General features: G+C 39.8%; 2 protein-coding genes across 4 annotated transcripts in view; one reads left to right on the top strand and one right to left on the bottom strand.

The window, feature by feature from the left end:
* The window catches only part of slc2a1b (solute carrier family 2 member 1b), a 45,974-nt gene extending 30,059 nt beyond the window's left edge, over nucleotides 1-15,915 (bottom strand). The window contains exon 1 of the mRNA XM_077197979.1: nucleotides 15,895-15,915. The gene's annotated coding sequence lies outside the window, so the exon portion shown is untranslated. The remainder of the gene's footprint in view (nucleotides 1-15,894) is intronic.
* A 2,696-nt stretch (nucleotides 15,916-18,611) lies between these two features.
* Nucleotides 18,612-24,756, top strand: part of phc2b (polyhomeotic homolog 2b (Drosophila)) — a 32,904-nt gene continuing 26,759 nt past the window's right edge. For 2 of the 3 annotated variants that reach the window (XM_077197956.1, XM_077197954.1), the window contains exon 1: nucleotides 18,612-18,726. The gene's annotated coding sequence lies outside the window, so the exon portion shown is untranslated. The remainder of the gene's footprint in view (nucleotides 18,727-24,756) is intronic. The other variant, XM_077197955.1, reaches the window with a different exon arrangement.

Below are 24,756 nucleotides of genomic sequence, written 5' to 3'. Positions count from 1 at the left end.
GCTTTTACCGGGCACTTCGTGGCACTCCGGGTCGAATGTTGGACCGACCGCATCACAGGAAGGTGTAGCAGGATGGTTCTGTACGTCTGGAATCAAACTCCTCTGCATCAGATCTCGACGTTGCAATCTTGAGTCCACTCGAATGGCTAAATCGATCAGGCCATCCAGTGTTGCAGGTAGGTCCAGAGTGTAGATCTAACCCTGGATGCGATCGGCCAACCCATGCAGAAAGATGTCCCACTGCGCCTCGCTGTTCCACTTGCACTCCGCGGCCAGTGTCCGGAACTCGATGGCATAGTCCGCCACTGACCTGTGATCCTGCCGAAGGTCTGCCAAGAACCTGGCCGCCTCCCTCCCTGAGACTGCGTGATCAAACACCTTCTTGAGTTTCACGCCGAAGGACAGGAAGGACATCAAACACTGATGCCCTTGCTCCCATACAGCTGTTTCCCACAATGCCGCTCGTCCAGAGAGTAGTGTGATTACAAAGGCTACTTTGGACTCTTCGGTGGGGAACGATGACGGCTGGAGAGCAAAAAACAGTGAGCATTTAGTCAGGAATGCACGACACAGTTGTGGCTCACCCGAATAGGCAGCAGGAGGAGGTAGACGAGGCTCCCAGTTGGTAGGCTGGGCCGGGGGTGGAACAGCGGGTGGTGAATTGGGCGCAGTGGTCCCGTGGGCAGACTCGACTCTCAGCTGTTGCAACTGGGAGGAGAGTTCTGACACCTGCGCCACCAAGGTCTGAACAGCACGACCGGTAGCTGTGATTTGTTCGTCCTGTCGATCAAAACGTCCGTTGTTCTTGTTCAGAATCTCTCGTAGCTCGGCCATACTTGCTGGATCCATAATTGGTCAGATCGTTATGTTAGAGTATGAATCAAAGGATCCAAATCCAAGTAAAAGTTATTTATTAATAGATAGAGTGAACAGCAAAACAGGAAGGCTTGTGAAGTCCTTGGTCCGAAACAGAGCCTTGGCAGCGCAGGTGACAGCAGTGGGTGAAGCGTGGTCCAGGAAACCAGTAAGACCGACACAAGCCAGATAATCCACTGAAGCAGAGTGAGAACGACACGAACCAGATAATCCACTGAAGCTGAGTGAGAACGACACAAACCGGATAATCCACTGAAGCAGAGTCCGAACAGGCTGGCAGAGAGATGCAGGAATCCGTGAGAACAGGAAACACGAGACTGCAGACAAAACATGAGACCCGAACAGGACCAGGGAAACAACAATCTGACACTGAACATGACAAACACAGCACTACATATAGGACTCACAAACGAGGTACACCTGCGACTGATCTGATTGCTCGTCCGCACAGCTAACGCTCATGGGCAATCAGATCAGAGCAGTATCACACAGAATGAGAAAGTGAACCTGCAAACCGTGACAAGTAGCTTGTCTCAAACCAAATATTCTGTTTAATTTCGTCCACATGCTGAGAAAAACAGTATGTAAAAGATATTATAATCGCCACTTGGCGATTCAAACCTTCCTTTCATAGAGAATTCTTTACAATATTTGAAATGAGCAACCACTTTCATGACTCTGCTACAATCTATTTTACTCCATGAACGTCACATAGAAAGTTGGGGCTGGTTGCTTTACGCTAATATAATAACAATCTTTTAAAGAATTTTAAAATTCTTAAATTGTGGATTTGAATTCAAGCCTATTAGCTCTGACATTATCCATATGCTAGCATATTATAAATTGCAAATGCACAAATGTATATGCATGTAAAATGTACAGTCATACAAATTTGTACAAAACTGATCCCTCTAACTCTCTTCTCCGATCAGCAATAGCAGTGCTGGGTAGATTACTTACAAATCGTAGTCCGTTACTTATTGCAAAGTGCATGACCAAAATTGTAGTTAGTAACGTAATCTATTAGATTACACATTTTACTTTTTGAAAATAAAAGCAGAATGTAATAATTAATGCAGAACTATTCCTTTTAAAATATGCTTAATGTAATAAAATAAAAAATAAAAGAATAAATAAAAAACATTCCTAACTACACATCACCAGCTGACAGCTGTCACTGAAGGCATTGGGTAACCCATGAGGATGTTTGGTTGAGTTCAGTGTAAACAGCAGCTGCAAAAGCATTTGGAGGAACAACTCAACTGATTCATGTCTGAATAGTTCATCCAGGGTGACTGAAAGAAAGAAGCTTGAAAATTAACCATGTGTTACTATATCAACTGCTTGGCGAATCACTACTGATTTTTGTGTCTAATAATGTTAATTAATATGGTAAGGGGGCTCAACTGTGATAATGACACATCAGAATAGCAATCCAAGTGTGAATGTAAGTACACTTAAGAGCTTCTTCAGCAGGGATCTTTATGAGCCGTCAATTCCATAGATTCATATTCATGTGGTCTGTTATAATCCAGTGACTTTCAATCCCTTGAGAACTGGGGGCCCACGTTGATTGATTGAGAGGGGCTTACAGGCAACAGTTAATCTCACAGTAATTCAAAAGGTGCATTGGAAAGGGGACAGTCAGAAATATAGGGGCCTATTGTAAACATGTATCCCTATATAGATCTTCCCAGGGTTCCTTTGCTACGAGCAGCCATTTTGTTTGGGTAATGTGACATTTTTCTTGGCCTCAACTTGAACGCAAAGGGTTCTGTAGTACATGCCTTTATCATTCAATTCCGAGTGGAAAGCTTCATCTCCATGGAGCATCATCAGGTTCTCTGTGGACTTCCTGTTAAACTATAAAAAGATAGTGACTAGTAAGAAACTTGTAACTCATTCTTGGCTGGGCCGCTAAAGAGATCCATCCTACCTGACATTAAGTAGATAGATGCGGCCCTGCTGAAAACGTAGCCCTGGTTACGGCGTTTTCTATTGGCTGATGCAATTGTGAAAACTTTTTATAGCATCTGACTGTATTGATAGGTGAGGATTTATAGACACTTAATAAATACCGTCACACAAAAATTCTCTTTATAAAGTAAGTAATCTAAATTCCAACTTTATCTAATAAGTAAAGCATGCAAAAAGGTTAAAATAAATAATAAAAAAAAAAAAATATATATATATATATATATATATATAATTTTTTTTTTTTTAAACAGCACAAGCACACATTTCAAACATTTAAAAACAAGAAGTTTGTCATCAAATGATAAAACCATATAGATATACACTACTGTTCAAACGTTTGGTGTCAACACATTTCTTTTTTTGCTTTTAAAGAAATTAATACTTTATTTAGCAAGGATGCATTATCAAAAATGATAGTAAAGAAATTTATAATGTTATAAAATAATTTTATTTCAAATAAATGCTATTCTTTATATTCATCAAAGAATCTTGTACAAAGGTATCACAGTTTGCACAAAAATATTAAGCAATTTAATATTTGCAATTGAAAAATAAACTATTTTCAACTTCGAACATAAAAAAATATTTCTTGAGCACCAAATCAGCATATTAGAATGATTTCTGAAGGATCATGTGACACTGAAGACTGGAGTAATGATGCTGAAAATTTGGCTTTGCCGAATAAATTACATTTGTCAAATATAATAAAATCTAAAATAGTAATCTTAAATTGTAATAATATTTCTGATCACATGCATGAAACAGATTTATTTTTAAAACATTAAAAAAAACTTTTGCAAACCCCAAACTTTTGAATGGTAGTGTACTGTTTAAAAGGAAGATAATCTTTTTGGACCCACTGTACATTTTCTATGATTTAAATACAACTGAATGAGCTAGACTGATGAGGAAATAGTGTGCGACCACTGAACCTAGTCATGCACTGTCCCCTCCAGCATTCATTATGTCCAATTAAGCATCTGCCACTCCAGCTTTTCTCTGCAACTGGGCACGATATAAAAACAGGCTGTCATTCAGAGTTAAGCCAAAGCACTTTTAAACCAACAGAGCATCAGAATACCGTGCTGGCGCAGACGAGAGAACAGACGAGAGAAAACTTCATAGTTTGAACAACCTGTTTTTCTTAAAGAACACACACTGACAGACTAAATAAATGTAAAAAAAATCAAAGATATTTCCAATTAGTTGAGAATTTGAATTCCACGTATATCCATTTGCATTGAGTTTATGGGCCCTATTTTAACCATCAAGTGGATTCGGACACGCCCTTAAGGCCCTGTCCCAAATGCCACACTCCAGACTTGTGGACTTCCTCAGCGTCCATGCTTCGTTGACGTCATGTACTGCAGACCTATAGGGCCCTTGGCACGAGTCCACGAGGGCGCATTGAGAGGTATTTTTGGGACAGACTCGATCAAGCCTTATCCCTCTCCATACGGACCCGAATAAACTGAAAGGTCATCTCATCAGTCCCTTTATTAGATAAAAATCACAAATATCATATTCAAATATTATACTATTTAGCATCGATCGAGAACAGGATTTCTTTTCTTTTCCCAAATCTTATCTCCATGTCATACACAGCCTGCTTTTACAGTTCTATATTTTAATATTGTGTATGGCACCTGGGCATTAGACAATAGATACATGCTTATTTAAATTATGTATTGTACATAATAATACATAATGTTCCATTTGAACTAAGATTACAATTTTAACACATAATGAAAATGTGCATGAGTTTCAGATGAATTTACAGGTTTAAATATTCGTTTACATATGACTCAGTAAAGCCCTGACATTTGGTTTTATTTATTTAATGAATCATAATGAATCATAATTATTAGCCTATGTTTGAGACATCAACCACTGGTCGATGACCATAAAGTTTGTATACACTGTAGGTAATAACTGGTAAAATGTACACCTAGGTCATAAAAACCGTAATGTTATTTATACTTACCTATTTTCTTCTCAGCCATGTTAACAATATTGTCCGTGAGCGAAATCTCCTCCCATCCGTTGTCTGATTGGCCTTTCGCAAGGAATCCTGCGTTAGTTAAATAGTTAAAGTGTGTGGAGCCTGCCCTGCATCCATGCGGGTTTCGCGGAAGACCGCTTCAAGGGTACAAAGGGGGCGCTGCTGAGCACACTTTAGGGCGTTAAAAAGATGAATGGTGCATGGTCTAAAAAGGTTGTCCCTATTCTCTTAATGAGTAATGGGTGTGGTTTGGGCTTTACGTGCAATAAACCAATCATAGTCTTATTTCCCATTCCCTTTAACTGCCAGTTAAGCTCGCGCCATGGCGGATTCGGTATTTTACATGACGGAATTTGGTAGTGGAAAGACTGAACGTGTCTCCAGAGAGGAAACGGAAACGTAAAGCGCACGAGCAGACCATCTACGGGGCACACCGGATTCAGCTATATCTTTATGTACACGATAATAATCTCTTACATTGTAATCCTTTTATTTTTATATATTTGGCATGTTTGTGCTACTGCTGCGCGTCCCTGTGTGTTTCATAAGCAGAGTGTACGCGCATTGTGGACCCACCTATAGGCGCACATTACTAACGCGCTCTTTAAATAAAAAAATATCGCGAAACATTGACTTTACACCAGGGTTCAGTTGGTCAATCGTGCAGTCCATTTCAGTTGCCTCAAAATATCAACGCAATGTGCCTGAACACACCTCGTTTTCAGACCAGCATGGGCAACAAATGGGCGCAAATGCATTTGCTGTTTAAACAACTTGCAGCAGGACGAGCAAATGATAAATGCGTCAGGCTGAAACTAGTAAAAAAACACTTGCGTCGCCAGGTGTATTAAAGGGCCCTCTATGTTTTGTCCAGCTGTTGAGCATAATTCAAAATGCTTGTCCAAGTCCCTAATGGAGCAGAGTTTTCATCAGAAAAGTTTGACAGAGGAAAATCCAAAAGTGCATCCCTGAGGGACATTTTAGACAGGCGCAGGATGAATGGTGAGCATTTTATAAATATATTAGCATTCCACTAGTAAACAGAGTGCTTTTGTGACATGTTTTAAAAACATGTGGATATACCAGAAATATAGATCAGGTTTATGACTGTAGTCTGTGATTACACAGGAAGTGACATGCATTATAATTCGAGTCATCAAGTGTCACCGTCTCTCTGTGTGGGAAGTGTCTCTTTCATTACAACCGGGGTTTGAATACGTGTTTGCAGGCAGGATCAGACTGGTTAAGATTTACAAGCACATGAAGGTGACGTGTAACACAATTGTGTGACACCTATCAGATCTCTCTTTCTTTTACCCTCCTTCAGTTACAACCCCCATCCCCCATCTTGGGACCAGAATATCTCGATTAATATCCTCAACTTGGGGCTAGAACTTTTGACTTGGCTCCTGAAACTTAACCATGCTCTAGCAACCACTCACAACAATTATTTGCATGGTGAAACACACAGTGAAAAGTGAAGTTTCTTTCAGTTCAGAAAGAAAGAAAAAATCTAATATTGCTACATACTTCCATTACTTGTACCTTGTTGTCTTTTCAGTTCTTGCCATTTTGAAAATTGTGCTTCTTTTGGCTCCCTCTTTCTTGGCCACACACTCTCTTTCTACCTAAAACTAATCCCCAGTACCGGGGAAGTAAATGTGCTCGGTGACACATACACACCCTTAAAGCCAAACCCACTAGATGTGTGCGTGTCTGCGAGCACATGCACGTCTGCCATCTGACGGCACGTCCCCTCCTCTGCCATCACATATCTATTTGTTTAAACAGCAGCTCAGCCTCTGAAGTGCTAACCAAAACCTGTTGTTACTGCCTTGTAGAAGCATGGAAAATTTTGAATGACCTCACAGCATCAGGCCAGCTTCAGTCAAAATCAGCTGAATGGAAATGGTGATGTTTTGTGGTGGCATCACTAATTGTTCTGCTTTTTTAAACTTTTTGTCACAAAGACAACAATCAGCAATTGTAAGTTACATGCTTCAGTTTGTGAACAAATGAGGATATACTTCCTATACAGGAGCAGCAACTTAAACCCTCTGAAAGTCCAGATTTCACCTGTGCTTTCATGAGTGTGGCTTTCACATGCACATACATGTCTGTTTCAGTTGCTTCATTTTTTGTCACAGGAATAGATAAAAACTTCTGTCATCATTTACTGACGCATGTCATTGCAGTCCACACAACTTTATATGAGAATATTTATTTTTGCATTAACTGACCATCCATCATTTAGCTTCGTAGACAAATATAAATTGTGCGCATCCACAGTATAAGGAAAAACAGCCAATATGTGTACATACATGACGACTACTTTAATAATACTCAAGAAGCATCTCAGATAGACAGCGTGAAAGATACAAAGAGAAAGTTAATTTAAGCTAAAACAATATATATTTGTATAGATTTAATAATATATTTCAAATACTTCCATTTGTGTCAATTCATAGTTTTGATGGCTATACTCAGTCTAAAATGTGGAAAATAGTAATAATAAAGAGTTATACATTATAAGTAAAAAAAAATAAAAAATAAATTATATATATATATATATATATATTTTGTAGTAAACTTTAATCACCAGTATAGTTAAGTATCACTTGTTTTATTAAATTTTTTTCTAATCAGTTCCAGATTTCTCTTAATATTTAGCTTAATGGCTCATAATTATGTTTCGCAAAATGGACCAATACATTACCCACAACTATCTTTCAATGATGTACATCAAGGCTGTGTGAGGACACAGTCACACTTCTGAAAGTGAAAACCAGAACTCGAGAACTGCAAATGCAAGAAATGCAAAGCTAACCACTATAGGGGAAATGTGACGCATGCTGTGTATTAGGGTGACCACCATCAAACATATCAAATGTGGGAAGTTATAAGTTTGTGTTAGACAATGTGGGACATGTTACCAATAATAAAACATAACCTGAAACTGTTATTTAATGTTTATCTAACTTAATAAAAACATTTGTATTCTGCCTTTCAACTGATAAAAATTATTTGTTCTTTAGTCCCTTCCAGAAAACACCATTACGTCACAATGTAACATAAAATGTCTTTATTTTACATGACATTTAAATTCAACATCACTTTGCTTTCAACCATTGGCTAGGATTTTAGAAAACGGCTGTTGTATTTGTACTTCTGACGAAGCGCTGTTAAATATAGGTGAAAAACTACGCCGCAAAAAGAATAAATAAAATGCTTTCTTAAAAAGGCAAAAGAACGATTCGGGTTACTTGACTGTAACCCTGTTCCCTGAAAAAGCGGAATGAGCTGCTGCGCTGCTTAGCATATTGGGAACGCCTTTAATCGTGACCAGCTGTGAATATAGTGTGCAAACACGTCGATAGAATAGACCCGGAGGTAATATATAGCCTCGGCCGGTGACGTCATCGGCGCACACCCGCGACGCGAGGATATAAATAGATGAGCCACAGGTGCGTCATTAAGATTTTTATTTAGTTATGAAGATCAGACCTGTGACATCATCAGCACGGCAAGGTAGCGCAGCATCTCGTTCCGCTTTTTCAGGGAACAGGGTTACAGTTAAGTAACCCGAATCGTTCCCTTTCAAAAGCTACAATCGATGCTGCGCTGCTTAGCGCATTGGGAACGAGAATATTCACGCCGCCGTGCTTGAAGGTGTCTGGACCCCTACAGTTGTGCAGGTGTGCTCACAAGAACGCAAGAAGGCCTTAGACATTAGTTTGCAAAGTCGACTCAAGGACATGAGAGCCCGGAGTGGCATGAACATTCAAACAATAAAATCTTATGAATGTGTGCGGAGAGGACCAGCCTGCCGCATCACAAACATGTTGTAAGGAGGCACCCCTTGCCAAAGCAGCAGAGGAGGCGACCCCTCTGGTGGAGTGAGCCCTTAGACCCGTTGGCGAAACTTGGCCGCGCGCCTCATAGGCAAGAGCAATCGCATCCCTGACCCAATGTGACATGGTCTGTTTATTTGCAGCAGCACCCCTGTTGCTGCCCCCATAACAAACAAATAGCTGCTCTGACTTACGCCACTGGCTAGTGCGGTGGACGTATGCCTGAAGAGCACGGACTGGACAAAGTCTGAGATTTCTCCTGCTCCGGCGTTGAGAACGGCGGAGGGCAGAAGGCTTCTAGAGTGACCGGATGTCCCGCCGAGAAAGGTACCTTAGGCAGGTAATCAGGATGAGGATGCAAAATCACTTTCACCATTCCTAGGCCAAAGTCTAAGCAGGATGGCGATATTGACAGGGCCAGCATGTCCCCAATTCTTTTTAGAGAGGTTATAGCCATAAGAAAAACCATCTTTAAGGTCAGAAGCTTATCTGACACTGACTCCAGAGGTTCAAAGGGGGTCTCAACCAGACCCTCGAGGACTATAGCTAAGTCCCAAGAAGGGATCTTGGTTATTACGGAAGGCCTCAACCTTTTGGCCCCAAGAATGAAGCGAGCAAGCAGAGGATGCTTCCCGAGAGGCACTCCGTCCACCAAGGCATGGCAAGCCGAAAGGGCGGCCACATAAACCCTGAGTGTGGAAGCAATCTGGCAGTCGACCGGATCTGTATCATGTGCCGTGCACCACCTTTCAAAGACACCCCATTTATTGGCGTAACTCTTTCTTGTGGAGGAGGCCCTAGCACTCAAAATGGTCTCAATAACATCAGGCGAAAGCCCAGTGTCCCTCAGTTGGTAACCATCAGGGGCTAAACATGCAGGTTCCACAGGTCGGGCCTGGGGTGGAATATCGTGCCCTGCGCCTGAAACAGAAGGTCCCACCTCTCCGAAATCACCAATGTCGAGTCGCTGAGGAGAGACATTATCTCTGAAAACCACACTCTGTTCGGCCAACGTGGTGCAATCAGTAAGTTGCGAACTCTGGCTAGGACTCCTGGGAGCAGAGACACTGGAGAAAATGCATACAGGCGCATTTTGGGCCATGTGTGCGCCATCGCATCCAGACCCAGTGGGACTGGGTAACTCAGAGAGAAGTAAAGGGGACATTGCGCTGTCTGATGGGAGGCGAAGAGGTCCACTTCCGCTTTGTAAAATCTGGTCCAGATCTGATTGACTACTTCTGTGTGGAGTTTCCATTCCCCTGCCTGCAGTTTCTGTCTGGACAGTAAATCTGCTCCCACATTCAAGTGCCCGGGGATGTATACTGCCCTGATTGACACAAACTTCTCCTGGGCCCAGAGAAAAATCTGCCTCGCTATTCTGTTCAAATTGCGTGAGCGCAGACCTCCCTGGTGATTTATATAAGAGACTGCCGCTGTGTTGTCCACCCGCACCAAGACATGACAGCCCCTCAACTGAGGGAGAAAATATTTCAGGGCCAGAAATACAGCCATCGGCTCGAGGCAGTTGATGTGCCACTCGAGCTGATGACCCCCCCATTCCCCTTGAACTGGACGACCACTTAAGACCACTCCCCAGCCCGTCAGGGAGGCGTTTGTCGTTAACAATCTGCGACGACACGGCGCCCCTAGAGTGGGACCCAAGGCAAGGAACCGGGGTCTGAGCCACAGAGATAGTGTACGAAGCCCACGCCGCGTCACCTTTATTTGCCTTTGAGGATTAGCCCTTGGATGAAATCCCCTGGGTTTTAGCCACAACTGAAACGGTCTCATGTGCAACAGCCCCAAAGGAATCACCGTGGATGCTGAGGCCATGTAACCTAACATCCTTTGGTACTGATGAATAGGGATGCTCCGATTGTTTGGACGCCGATCATGATCGGCCGATATTGGCTAAAAATAGATTGATCGGCGAACCCCAAAAGCGCCGATCAAAAAAGCCGATCATGTGACGTAAATTACTCGCGCGACTTTTTCCCACCTGCATGCGTGGCGCACGGGCACACAACAGCAGAGTGGAGCTTGACAGTGGCAACATGAGTTCTCCTTCACCGGAACGAATAGGGAGTCTCTCAATGGATTGAAGCGTGCGTCCGAGTGAAGACCGTGCACCGCGCGAGCCACAACAGAACGCGGTATCTGCGCCACTGATCGCTGCGGCAACGAGCACTTTGATCACTTGATAAAAAAAAAACATTTCAGCGCTAGATCGCCTCTTATTTAACAAATGAACAAAATGAATGCTCTGAGTTAACTGGAGATGTTTTTATTTATTTGTATTGGTACATTCGTGCCGCGAGATTTTTCAAAAGTGGTGGTGGTATTTTATTTTTTTGGATCTGACGTAGTTGGTTCCTCAACTACATCAGATTCAGATTCAGATTATTTTATTTAATGCCATGTCAGCATTCAAAGCTATTTTCGTGGCAAAAATTCAATTATAAAAATACAAATATGATATAAATACAATAAAACAAAACAAATATAAACAAGAAGTCATTTTATACAATATATATTTTTAAATGAACATATGATAAAAAATCCAAAACCTTTTCAGGCATAATGTCATTAAATATGTCCTTTAATGAAGTAACTTCATAAAAGAGCATTCTGCTCAACTACATCAGACGTTCATAATAATAACAGAAAAAAAAATTGCCATAGTTTTGTCCTTTTATCAGTAGCCAGTTTTGGTATAACAAGTTGTACATTTTGTTGCCAATTAGTAAATGTAGTGGATGTATTAAGAGGCTACAATTTCCAAATATGCCTAAGTGTAACTTGATCCCCTCCCATTAGGCTGATCTGATGTGTGTTGGTCTGCCTGACCCCTCTTTGTTTGGAATAATTTAATGTTACTCTGCCTTATTTGGGAAAGCTGGCCTACAGTAGCCTTAAGGCATCTCATTTTCTAAATACAATTAAATAAACACATTTCTACAAATGGTGCAAACTCTGCTAGATTATAGATAAAAGATTCCCATTCCCCTGCCATTCTGTGATCGGCAGTGATCGGCAATCGGCAGATCATGATTTTGGTGATCGGTAATCGGTGATCAGCCCCAAAAATGCTGATCGGAGCATCTCTACTGACGAACAGTGTGATCTTGGCCTAGCCTGACCTTGCTCATAATATGTCGAATGGCTCCGATTCGAGCGGGAGACAGTTGGGCCCGCATTGTGATCGAGTCCCAAACGACCCCGAGATAAGTCGTTATCTGGGCAGGAGAAAGAACACTTTTCTTGGTGTTGAGTCTCAACCCTAGAGAAAGTAGATGAGCTAACACGATGTCTCTGTGTTGAAGCGCTCTCTCTTGCTATTGTGCTAGTATTAACCAATCGTCGATGTAATTCAAAATGCAAATGCCCTGGAGTCGTAATGGAGCCAGAGCTGCATCCATGCATTTTGTGTAAATGCGGGGTGATAAGGCTAGGCCGAATGGAAGAACCCGACATTGGTAAGCTTCGCCCCCGAAAGCGAACCTCAGGAACTTCCTGTGTTGTGGCAATATTTGTATGTGAAAATATGCGTCCTTCAGATCGATCGTGATGAACCAATCGTGACGTTGAATTTGTGACACGACCGTCTTTACGGTTAACATTTTGAACTTGAGTGCATTGACTGAACGGTTTAAGCCACGAAGATCTAAGATTGGACGCACCCGCCCGTCCTTCTTGGGAACTAGGAAGTATTTGCTGTAATAGCCCGACCTTTTCTCTGGAAGAGGTACATGTTCTATGGCCTCTTTGCTCAGGAGAGTCTGTAGCTCTTGTGCTAGCACATGCATCAGCTCCGGTCTAACGGAAGTGGAGACAACGCCGTTGAAACGAGGAGGACGACGAATAAATTGGATTCTGTATCCTATTTGTACTGTGCTTAACACCCACGCAGAAATGCCTGGCAGAAGTCTCCACGCTGCCAGACTGTCTGAGAGATGTATCAATTTTAAAACTTCCTCTTGAGGTGATGTTAGATGTTCCGTGCCCTGGATGATGGCAAGAAACAACGGAACATCTAACATTTCGCTGGAAACCGCTGCCCCCCGAAGCACCAAAGGTGGCGGGGATGGAGAGGTTTCGTGAGGGTAGCGGAATGGGGCGATAACATACGCCCCATCCCGCGGCGGGCTACCCCTACCAGACTGGGCGCCAGACCATCAGGACTTCCTCTTCTTATTGATAACAGTCCTGAGGTCTGGCCTGGAAGGATGCAGAGCCTGACGAGCCTGTCTCCAGTTCTTACTAGGGGGAGCACGGCTCGGCTTTTGAAGGACCGGGGAGAGGTTGGGTGGCCGATGGCCCCTCCCCATGAGTGCGGCGAGGAAGGAATTGAACAGCTGGTCACGATTAAAGACGTTCCCAATGTGCTAAGCAGCGCAGCATCGATTGTAGCTTTTGAAAGGGAACGCATGCACGTTTTCTTAATATGATCATTAAAAACCAACAAACTGATGAAAATGCGGGACATTTTCTCAATATGCGACGTGCGGGACAAGGGGTGAAAATGCTGTGCGGTACAACACAAAGCGGGACGGGTAGTCACCCTACCTGTAACACAGTCTGTGTTAGACTATGCAGCACTAACCACCTGGAACAGGTGAAAGGTAGAATCACCTGCTGAAAAAATAAATGCACTAATAAGGAGAGGACAGAGTTTCCCCTTCAAGCACACAAACACATCAAAAAACAGACTCAAAGCTCATTGAACGTCACATTCAGAACAGCGGCCAAGCGACTGAATTAAAAGACCTCATGAAGGCTTTGTATAGTATTTGCTTGTTGTTTGCCTGCAAAAGCTTTGAGAGCATGAATGCTCTAATACATTTATTCGTTCCCACAGTAACTGTGGTAACTGCATATAAAGATTCCAGACACAAATGCAACTAGAGGTTATGATATCTGACACTTTTTAAAGGGGTCCTATTGTGCTTTTTTACTTTTTTTTTTTTTTACATTTTCTACAAACGCTTTTTTTTACGTTTGAGCATAAAAAAAGGTCTGCAAAGTTACCAAGCACAAAGTCACTCCAAAGGAAGTTATAATCAGTGCGCATTGTTTCTGAACTCCCTGAAACGCATCAATTGTAGACTTGTGTTTTCTTCCGGGAACGTACACATCACAAAAGGCCTAGTTGAGTTGAATTAGTAGTGTTGAAACTCACGATTATGGTAAGGGGGTGAGACATTTCCGAAAAACGCTCAAAAAGGTTGACCAAACACAAAACCCTGGTCCAGACGACCAATCAGACTAAAGTAATCTTTTTGAAGTAGTTGCTTCATAAAGACAGAAACTAAAAAGAGCGTTACTAACAGACTGGGAAAAGAGGTGCTGCAACAATGTAAAATATGTGAAAAAGAATGTGTTTTTTGAACATTCAAGCATGAAAATCTCTTCTAGAAGACCTCAAAATCAAAGAGTTTGAAAAGGGACATAATAGGTCCCCTTTATTAGCTCAGTTAATATTACACAATTTCATTCTCAGACAAACACACTGGAATTGTTGTGCACTGATTAATCTGCTGCCAGTTCTTCAGTGGAGCGACTACTTTCACAGGTACAGCAGGTCTCTTTCTCACTAATGTCCTATGCCAGGTACTTCATTTATTCTCCATTTAATAAATTATTTTTTCAAGTAGTCATGAAATCCTTAACTAAGTGCCAAATAAAAAAAATCAATAAAAAAATAAAATAAAATAAAAAAGAATTTCACAAAAATGATTACTTTCAAAATGGTATCAATAAATTGCAGGGTCCCATTATGAAAACTTGCCCCAATACACTGTAAAACAATTATGTGAGCAATAAGATGTTATGACAACATATGTTTTTAACTATGTAACTTTAAAATGTAAAGACATGCGCAGTAAAATGATGCTGAATATTTAGGAACTTCAGTCAAGGAACTGATAGGATGTTGTTTAATTTTGTGTTATTTTGGCCACTGAGTCTGATTACTTTTGGTCAGTCTACACTCTAAATTTACTCTCAAGGTGACACAAAAACACATCCATCTCTCAGATCGGATCGTCCATGTGAATACCAAATCCCCCTTGGAAACAGCCCTTCCAAGTCGCCATGCAAAGCATCAAACAAGCTCGTTTGAAGACCATCATGACCATTCAAGCTACACGGAAAAGGGAAAGGCCTGCTCATGTCAGACTAAATATCCGGACTGGAAAGGTCACAAGTCAGTCGCGTAACCACTGTAGACAAATAAACGAGTAACAATGAGAGAGGAATACTGACAATCTCTATGTAAATATACAACCTCAGTGACAATCCAAATCAAAGTTTCCTCCATGCTGCCTTTTAGAGACACTTCCTTGCAATACTGAGAAAAAAGGAGGATAAAAATGATCTCAAATGCAATTATAGGTAGTCCAGAAAGTGCATTTGACTCTTGCTATTACGGCTTTTTTTTGTATTAGATAACCAGAACTGTTATATTTGTGATATCATGCATAGTGCATATTTTTCATCACTGAGATCAAATTTTAAACAAAAATGATATAATATACATATACACAGTTATTACACATACAGTTAAATGTTAGTCAGTAGTTAAAAGCATCTCTTGCTAGTAACTCAACTGGCAGTTAGGCAGGAAGTGGTTAAGACATTAGATAAAAAGGAGAATGTTTTTCTTCATTTGTGGCTAAGCGTGACATTTTAAAGTATGACTCTTGACTAGCTGCATGCATAAATTATTGCTAAAAAACTACTATAGAAATAATACATTTTATATAATACATTTCATTTTTTTTTACTTTAAATGCGTGTTAATAGGGGTTGACAAAATTTCAAAGGTCAGCATGTTAAATTTAATAAGCATACACATACCCCCATTTTTGTAGTGCAAAAAAAGCTTATTTTTACAATACAGACTGTAAAGGTAAACTGATTTAAAATTAAACTCAACCCCTGAGAAATGTTCACTGAAGTAAATATCTGTTTTTCACTGCAAGAAAAAATGTTCCAGTTGCTAGTGTAGTTTATGTAGTTTTGGTTGAGTGTGAAAAGGACCTGCCCCTTGTGGAAGAATGCGTTTCTTGTTCTTTAACAATGCCTCATTCTGATGAACAGATGTCACTACAAAAGATTCCCACAACCTCATCACCCAGTGGTCTTCTGAGACTTGCTTTTTCATTTCTGACCAGTGTCCTCACTAACCTCACATCTTCCCTCTGTTGCATGTCTGGTATTTCACACCAGGCCATTAGAGGGCACAGCGATGCCATAAGCATCCCACAATGCCACAGTGGGTAGAGGGCGGAGTTTACCAGTCACTGCCAGACCAGAACCTGCCACAATAAAATGCAGTGATAGATTACAATTCAGTTCTGTTTGACAGGAGACACATCACATGCACTATAATTAATGGCACTTTCAGAAACCCGTCACACGCATCATTTATCAATGAAAACATGTAATATAAATCAGGTGATAAATCAGGTAAAGAAAAAAAATACTGCAAATCAACATTCCAGCTAACAGTCTTGACAACTTATATGTTTTTATTTGTTTAACCTTATGTGTTAAAAACAAAACAGTAGGTTGTGTTTCATATTTTTCATGTATCTTTCACATTTGTTGTCATTGTGGAATCTGCTCAATAAAAAACAAAAACCCAAAGACAACAGCTCAAGTTCCAACATGTAAGTCTTAATATGACCACAAGATGGCAGCCATAGCATAGAATAAGTGTTTCCTCAGCTGACCTACTTTTGATATCACACCAGTCCACACATACCACATTCTTATTCAACATACAGAAAAATGATAAAAAAAATTTGTAAAATAGCCTAACGTAAAACCAGTCTCTATGCTAAATAAACTGGGCTTCCTTGTAAGATTACAAATGTCAGATGACTTTGAATAGCAGTGATCTCATTTAATGGTATACATTTCGTCTTTGATTCGAGGTAAAATGAGTTGAAAACCTACTGACTTAACATTAGGAGCATTTTTATTGACCTGGTAAACTAAAAAGTCATTCTTAAAAAAGATGTATTTACTCATTTGGTCAAAAATTAATTAAACTAATTAAACCCTCAGTTCTCCTAAATTAAAAGCCAATTATGCCCCATGCAAGATCATACTGTGGAAAATACTCAAGGGACATCAAAAGAACCATTGCAGGTATTTCTACAACAGGACATCAGCGGCACAGAGGGACTCCACATAAATATTTCATTCTTCTCGCCCATGAATTATGCATATTCTATTACACGCCAACATAATATGATGCTCATGTCAATTTGGAGGTCCATTGCTCTACAGGGTGACGGCTATGAAATCCACCTCTCAGGTGAAATGTGATATACCAACGGATGCCTCTGCTTCTCCACAGTGGGGCTTATGGGAATTACTGTTTTACTGGAAAACAGGTTGAGGCAGTGGGTCACTGTGTCTGGAAGCGGAGTATCAAGGGAGCTGTTGTGGGCCAGATAATTAAGTACCGGTCAAACCAGATAAGTCTTATAACAGATTAATTACTTGGAATCATCCTTATAATGCATACAGAGATTTATGAATGTCTAATGCTAGTTAGGGAGACGCTAGATAAAACAACAACTCTACAATAAATTGAATTTTAAAATAGCTATTTTGGATGTCTAGAGGTTCTACTGTTGCTATGTGGTTGCTAGGGTGTTCTAGGGCAATACTAGGTGGTTGCTTACTTGCTCGATCAAAGTCAAAACCGCCCAGCTCCAAAACTCTGCTATTCTGGTCATAATAGTAATAGTGATGCTTGTCTTTTTATCATCAAAAACTGAGGAAACAAGCAAACCTGGGTACATACAGGAAACAGAGGAATTTCCTACATTAATAAATTATTGCAGACTTCCATGCACAAACACATGGATGGACATGCTAGATTTATTCCAGTGGTTTCTACCTCCCCCCATGATGAGGAACACATGGACACTGAAATGAAGACCAATCTCACTCTGGACCAAACAACACACAGAATTAGCCTTTCAACCAATCAGCTTAACCCCAGGGCCCTGAGGACTGTGTTTTACTGTGATCCTCATGCCCCATTATTTGAATATATTTGCATATATTGCAGCCCCATTGCCTACACAGAACCCATGGCCCATAGGATGTTAGCTTTGTCTATATCTCAAAGAACTGAGATTGAAGAAAATTGCGTAATAAATTAATTTGTATATATATATATATATATATATATATATATATATATATATATATATATATATATATATATTCATATTCTATTTAAATAAATATTCAAATATTTTTGGTAATTCATCTTTGTTCATGATTGTTCATTTACATTGTAGAAACATATTATAGTTAATTTAATTGTATTTAATAATTATTATGTGTAACACACACACACACACATATATATATATATATATATATATATATATATATATATATATATATATATAATATTATTGTTATTATACATAATTAACATTAAACAAGATTAACAAATGAAAGTTCATGATAATTTGAAACCATATTGAAACCCTTATTTTTACATAGTGTCAACAACTACACTATATATTTGACAAATGTCTATGCTTTCACAGGTCAAACAGTTATTCTTCCACAATATGTTAAGCAAACAGGTCATAATTGATGGCATCAGGCATGTGCCTCTCACTTGCTTTTCGTCATTTTACCAGTAAACTTTTCTGCATGCATTTCAAGCGAGCCGCCATGAAATTCGAGAGAGGAAATTAAAGCCCTTTGTGTTGCCATGGTGCTGGTAGACTGACAGAACAAGAAGAAGGGGAGGGATTTAGGAGGAAGGGGGAGGGTCATGAAAGCATGTTGTCCTGTGATTGGCTGATGCCGTGTCACATGTGAACTTTGGAATGCTAATGCCTAGATTCCCCCCTACTTTCTCTCTCTCTACTCTGCGGTAAGGCTTACAGCACAAACACAACCCAGAAATGGTGTAGGATAGCAGGAAAGCAGGACGTAATCCAATCCTAGGAAGGAAAGCCAAAGCCAAAGCGTAAGGTAGGCATTATTTATGTGCATGTTGTGAAATTCCTTCCTTCTTGTGGTTCTTAAACAAGGTAGGAAGGAATTAGGGAGAGGGAATGTGTTTGTTATATTACTGCATGCTTCCAGACCTGTTTCAAAGAAGCCAATCCAGATCTGACAGCTCGAGGAACGACAGTGTGGATGTGAGGGCATCGGCCTGCTTTTGGCAAACCTGTGTATGCAAAATACACTTTTATTAGGACAGCAATCCTATTTTGCAACACAAAACCTGCCATCCTTGTGTATTAAGATGAGCTTGGGAAATCTAGAATGCATAACACATTATTTACTTTAGATTCATTTCAAGTTCGAAAGACGATAGGAGTATTCTCATGCTTTTCTACAGGGTTAAAAGAAAGTTTTTGTAAAATAATAAAAAATAAAAAAACAATCTGAAGGATATTCCTTTAAAGTCAAGTTTCTTTCTCGCCAAGTATAGTATGTGCATCTGAGACGCCCATGCAGAGTAGAGTCTGGGGTCGGGAACGGGTCATTGTGCCCTTGGCATTCCGTGTGACCCACATTAGGCCAGATTATATAGAATGGATTCAATGTGAATAAGTGCACCAGACCACAGTGCAATTGGATGATTGCACACATGTGCATGTGTGCGTTCAAACGGCTCAGTCTTTAGTACTTCCAAGTTGGTGATTCAGCCAAATAACAACACAGCTGGATTAGAATGAGAGCGCAAATCATTCCAAACCAGATCCTGTTACAAAAACGCTTTTGAATCGTATTAAATCCAGAATGTTCCGATCTGTCTCATGGAATTATTATGCTGGTTATTTGCCTTTAAAACTAACTCACTCGCCTTATATTTGTCCTGTGTGCATTGATAACTTATGCTAGGTGTGTTCAGGCCATTTGTTGTTGCTGTAAATCAACCGGTTTCATATAGTGTAAAGAAAAGCGTTTAGTCCTACTTGTATATTGACATCACTTGCCTCAGCATTTTCATCAATCTCTGACTGGATGGTTTTGTTTGAGTCCTAATCGGTTGTTCTAAAGAGACTAAAATCAGTGATCTAAACTGTAAAATTACACATTTAGAATGGAAGTATCACATTTGAGTGCTGCTTCACCATGCAAAACTCACTACTATGATGTTAGCATGTTCTTGATCCTTTCTAGGCTGTCGCTGTGTGGATTTATGTGAGAAATATTATCTGCATGATTACATAGAAACTTTGTGATTGTGCTCTTATCATTTACAAAATATTTATTATATTCTAGTTACTACATATGGCTCGAGTCCATTTTACTGTCCGCCAGGTAAAAAACATTTTTTCCAATTGTTTAGAAATAATAGCACACCTCTCCTCAACAAAACACATAATCTGAGATATCATTCATGTCCATAACACAATTAATATGAGTAATAATAATAATAATAGCGATGCTTGTCTTAGCAAATACAGTCTGTGTAAAAGAATCTGCTTGTCTGCCCATCCATCCGTTCTTTAATCCAGAAGCTTTTTCTCAAGCTGTCTGTTAAAGTGCTTTTATTAAATAAACCATCTTCCCTCCTTAGTGCAGTGACCCAGAATTCTTGTGAGTGGGACTGAAGGTTAATTGCACTGGGAGACTGGTAGTGTGCGCTTACTCTAACGTGCCGAAGACTTGAAGGAATTAGGGCTTTGAGTGTCTCAGTTTTAACCCAGAGTCAAAGACGGATCCCTCAGTGTGTATATAAACGCATTTATCTGCCTAAAATTTTAGTCCATGTTGTCCCGGTAGATACAATCTCCCAGCTTAATTAAAGAAGTTGAGATGTAACGTACATGGTTTCAGATTTACTGACAAGTTAAGTTGTCCACATGATGTTCTCTGTGGTATACATCACTGACAGATGTGTGTTCCTGTGCGGACGTATACACTCTCCAGGCCAGCCACAGAGGTGTTCTGCGTTGTAGCATTCTGACATTCAAGAAAAGAGACGTTACACTCAAAGAAAACAGGCTGGTTTTTCAAAACACTTGCCCAAAATTATTGTCCAAAAGTTCTGTCATTAATTACTCACCCTCATGTCGTTTCAAACGTGCAAGACTTACATTAATCTTTGGAACACAAATGAAGATCTTTTTGATGAAATCTGAAAGTTTTCTGTCCCTCCGTTGACAGCTACGTAACTGACACTTTGACGCTTCAAAAAGTTCATAAAGAGATCGTAAAACTTGATCGCTTTATTTGATGAAAAGATTGAATTTAGGCTTTTAACATTAATCAACTCACACATCAGTTGTGGTAAACGGAAGCTCAAGCATGTTCGATTGACGTGCGAGAACCAATGAGGTTCAGCTTCAGTAAGAACCAATGAGGTTCATTCTCGTGTTACGAAGCACGTTTGAGCTTCTGCAATAGGTTTGTTCTCGTGTGTCAAGCAGGTTCGGTTGAGCTTCTGTTTATGTTCGCTGATTAATGTTTATATGTGAATAAACGACTAAATTCAATTTGTTCATCATATAAAGCGAAGTCTCTTCAGAAAATTTGGACGAAACCGCTCGATTCATCTTGATTAGTTTTACGATCTCTTTATGAACTTTTTGGAGCGTCAAAGTGGTAGTTGCGTAACTGTCAATGGAGGGACAGAAAGCTTCATTTGTGTTCCAAAGATGAACGCAAGTCTTACAGGTTTGAAACAACATGGGGGTGAGTAATTGATGACAGATTTTTCATTTTGGGGTGAACTATCCCTTTAAGAGTTTGTAACAAAAAAAGGTGTGCGATTCAGTGTAAAAGCAATGGCACTACAATTTTTCTACAAATTACTTAATAAAAGATATATGAATATCGGCATCTGAGGTTGGACTTTTAAAAAAGACCTGCCTGGAATACAGCAAAAGTTTTTGCAAATTTACACCATTTAAACATGCATAACACAAATGAACGTGTTCATGTAGCATCACACGAAAGCAAAAATGTTCAGTTATTGTAGAAAGCCATTGCACAAATGCACTATTTGCAGAATGTACTACAAAAATTACCAACAACAGGGGGTTTAGTAAGAAAGAGTTAGTAGAATTTGGCTGGTCATGTGATCTTAGTATGTTGGCCCCCAAGAAAGTGAAAAAATACAACTTGAGTCTTGACTCAAAAAATTACTGGAGTCTTCATCTCATATCAGTATGATTTTAAACCAATAAAATGAAGGGAAAAAAAAGAGGAAACAATTACACCTTTAATTGAAATGTTGAAATGTCTATGAAGGAGAACAAAACTATAGCCATATAAAAGAATAAATCAATGAAACAAACAAAGGCAACCAATTCTTTTTACAATCATAATAAGGTTTGTGGTTCCAGAGGTGCTCATTACTGACACTCATATCCTCCTTCCCATTAATAAATATGAGGGGCCTCCTCTTAGTGGTCATCATCAGTGTACTATATTCACAGCCTTCTCAGGGAGAGTTAATCCATCTCCGCTGCATTGATGCTGCGGCTCTGCTGAGCGAAAGAGAGTCACTTGGGAATGTCTGTCTGGGGCTGTAGCGGCTCTACTGACACAGAATGGGGTACCAAAGGGACACCAATTAACTGAATCTCAGAGGAGAAAGAAAAGAGAGCAGGATGGAAAGAAGGTTTACGGTTAGACTGTTCACTGTCGTGCACAGCCATTAGTCAAGTAAAGCCCACCGAAACCAGCAAGTGTTCTTTGGCTGTGATTTGTTGTTCAAGCCATAGAGTATGGCCTGCATATCTCAACTACTGATTGCTTGCATCGTTGCAAAATGTAAACTACATTATCGCCCAGTTCTAATCTGCTTAATGATACTATAAGACATGAAGATATTAATATAATATAAACATTAACATCATGATTTTCTGTAAAGCTGCTTTGAAAACAAACAAATAAAAACACAAATACATTTTTATTTGAATAATGCATATATACATATTGATGCGTGATTTCAATTTAGTTTAAACACAGGACAGTTTGATATTTATTTAGTATACAAATGGACAGTTTATTGGTGACCATATCATATTATTTTATTGGAAATTAGGCTGATTTTATAAGCAGACAATTTCCCCCCCCAATTTAGTTTTTTTCAAAGCCAAGATTTCAAAGTAAATAAGTAATACATTTAAAAATATCATAAAATAAAAATGATTATAAATGAAAAAAAAAAAATTAAATGAAAAATAAAGTATATAAATAAAATGCAAATAAAATAATGTATAATGAAAATGTTAAATATATGCATTAATTGTATGCACTAAAAAATAATAAATAAATAAAAAACCTAAACATAAATGAGTATAAATGTAAGAAAAATTCTGTATCGGTTAGTGGACTCACTAATCACCATCAAACAGTCCTGGGACAAAAGTGCAAAAAACCTCACTGATGATATATCCGAGTAGCCTATTAACCAGTGCTCTTACCAACATAACAGCAAACAGACTAGTTACCCTGACAGATTGAGGTTTACTAAGACTTTTACAGCAGTCTATTACACACGCAAATATAAATGAGTCAAAATGTAGTGATGTGAGAGACACCGTGAAATCAGCATTCCTCCATCTCTCAATGCTCTTGCATCTGTCCTCGCTCCTGATGGCTGCCCACCCCCGCCTCATTTCCCTGCCCCCCACTCATTTCATGCTGAGTGGATGAGTGAGAAACTAATATGGATCAGACCCAGACCAGACAGACAGCCAGCAGCACCCCCATCCCATCCCATCCCATCCAGTTTACTGCCTCATCCTCATCTGTCCCTCTTGATTTTCCCGTCTATCTCTTTTCCTTTCTCTTCCAATATTTCCAGTTATTCTTTTTCTTATTCACTCTCATTTTTTTCTATCCTCTGTCTTCTGAATGGATGTAGCACATGTAGAAATGACGATGGAAAAGGGAGGTAAGGTGATAAACACCATAAAGAGAAAAAATGACCGACAATTCCACAGAACAGAATGGAAAGAATTTTTTTTTTAAAAAGTGTGTGAAATCTGAAATCTATCCCCAGTCTCCCTTGTATACAACAAACAACAGAATCTTCCCAATCTTTCTCTGTCCATCCCTTCTCCTCATGTTGTTTCCACTTTGCCTACCTTGTTTCATCCTTTTCATTACTTCTTTAACCTTCCTTCTTCCTTAATTTACCCGGCCCCACCAGAAGCTAATCTATATGCTAATAAGAAGATGGCAATCAATGACGTTCATGCCCGTCTGTGCGCAATCAATGAGATATTATATGAGAGTATAGATGAAGGAATATATTTCAGAACACCACAGCCCAGAGGTATTGCACAATAAGTGCCTTAATTTACTTTCCACGACAGTGGCGTTTTTATCTCCTCCTCCAAGGTCAGAAAGCCCTCCTTGTATGTATATTTTCAATTTAGTAAGGCATCTTCAGAACGACAAGAATCATCTTTTTTTGTGCCCTGATACCGTTTAAATCTGAATAACACATCAGCTGGATGTGGTCTACTTTTCATGAGTGTGTGGTTTGACTGTGATTGCCACAGCAGTGGGGGGTATTTACCCTTTGCTTAGTGATGCTCTAATCGCTGATTATTAAGAGGCAGCTTCATCAGCACACAACACTTAATCAACCAAGACTGCGAACTAGTGTTTTCCTACATCACCACGTCTGTGCTTTGTGTTTCTTCTTTGTCTTTTTTTAGCATGGCCTTTAATTACAAAAATTACCATTATTTACTAGACTATTACATTTGCTTAAAACATAAGAGCTATTTGCTCCTGGGAGGAGCCAGGGTGTTGCTATGCGGTTGTTAGGGCGTTGCTTTGTTGTTTCTAAGGTATTTTCAATGGATTGCTATGTGGTTCATATGGGTGCATCTATGGTTTGTAAGGTATTCTATATTATATCAGGATGGAGGACTAGTCCATCGAGGACTACTAGGACATTGCTAGGTGGTAGCTAGTGTGTTATGGGTGTCTTGTACTAAAATAAAAATCAGTAAGCACAAATGAAATCTGCAGGATGCAAGGGTGTCTGTATCATAAACTGTTCGGGGTGACTAGCATACC

This window comes from Siphateles boraxobius, unplaced genomic scaffold (assembly GCF_051911475.1).
Source record: "Siphateles boraxobius isolate OS27281-9 unplaced genomic scaffold, OSU_SipBor_1 41, whole genome shotgun sequence".
NCBI classification, from domain to species: domain Eukaryota; kingdom Metazoa; phylum Chordata; class Actinopteri; order Cypriniformes; family Leuciscidae; genus Siphateles; species Siphateles boraxobius.
The sequence above is the reverse complement of the archived record's forward strand: the minus strand, read 5'-3'. Positions and strand labels throughout refer to the sequence as shown.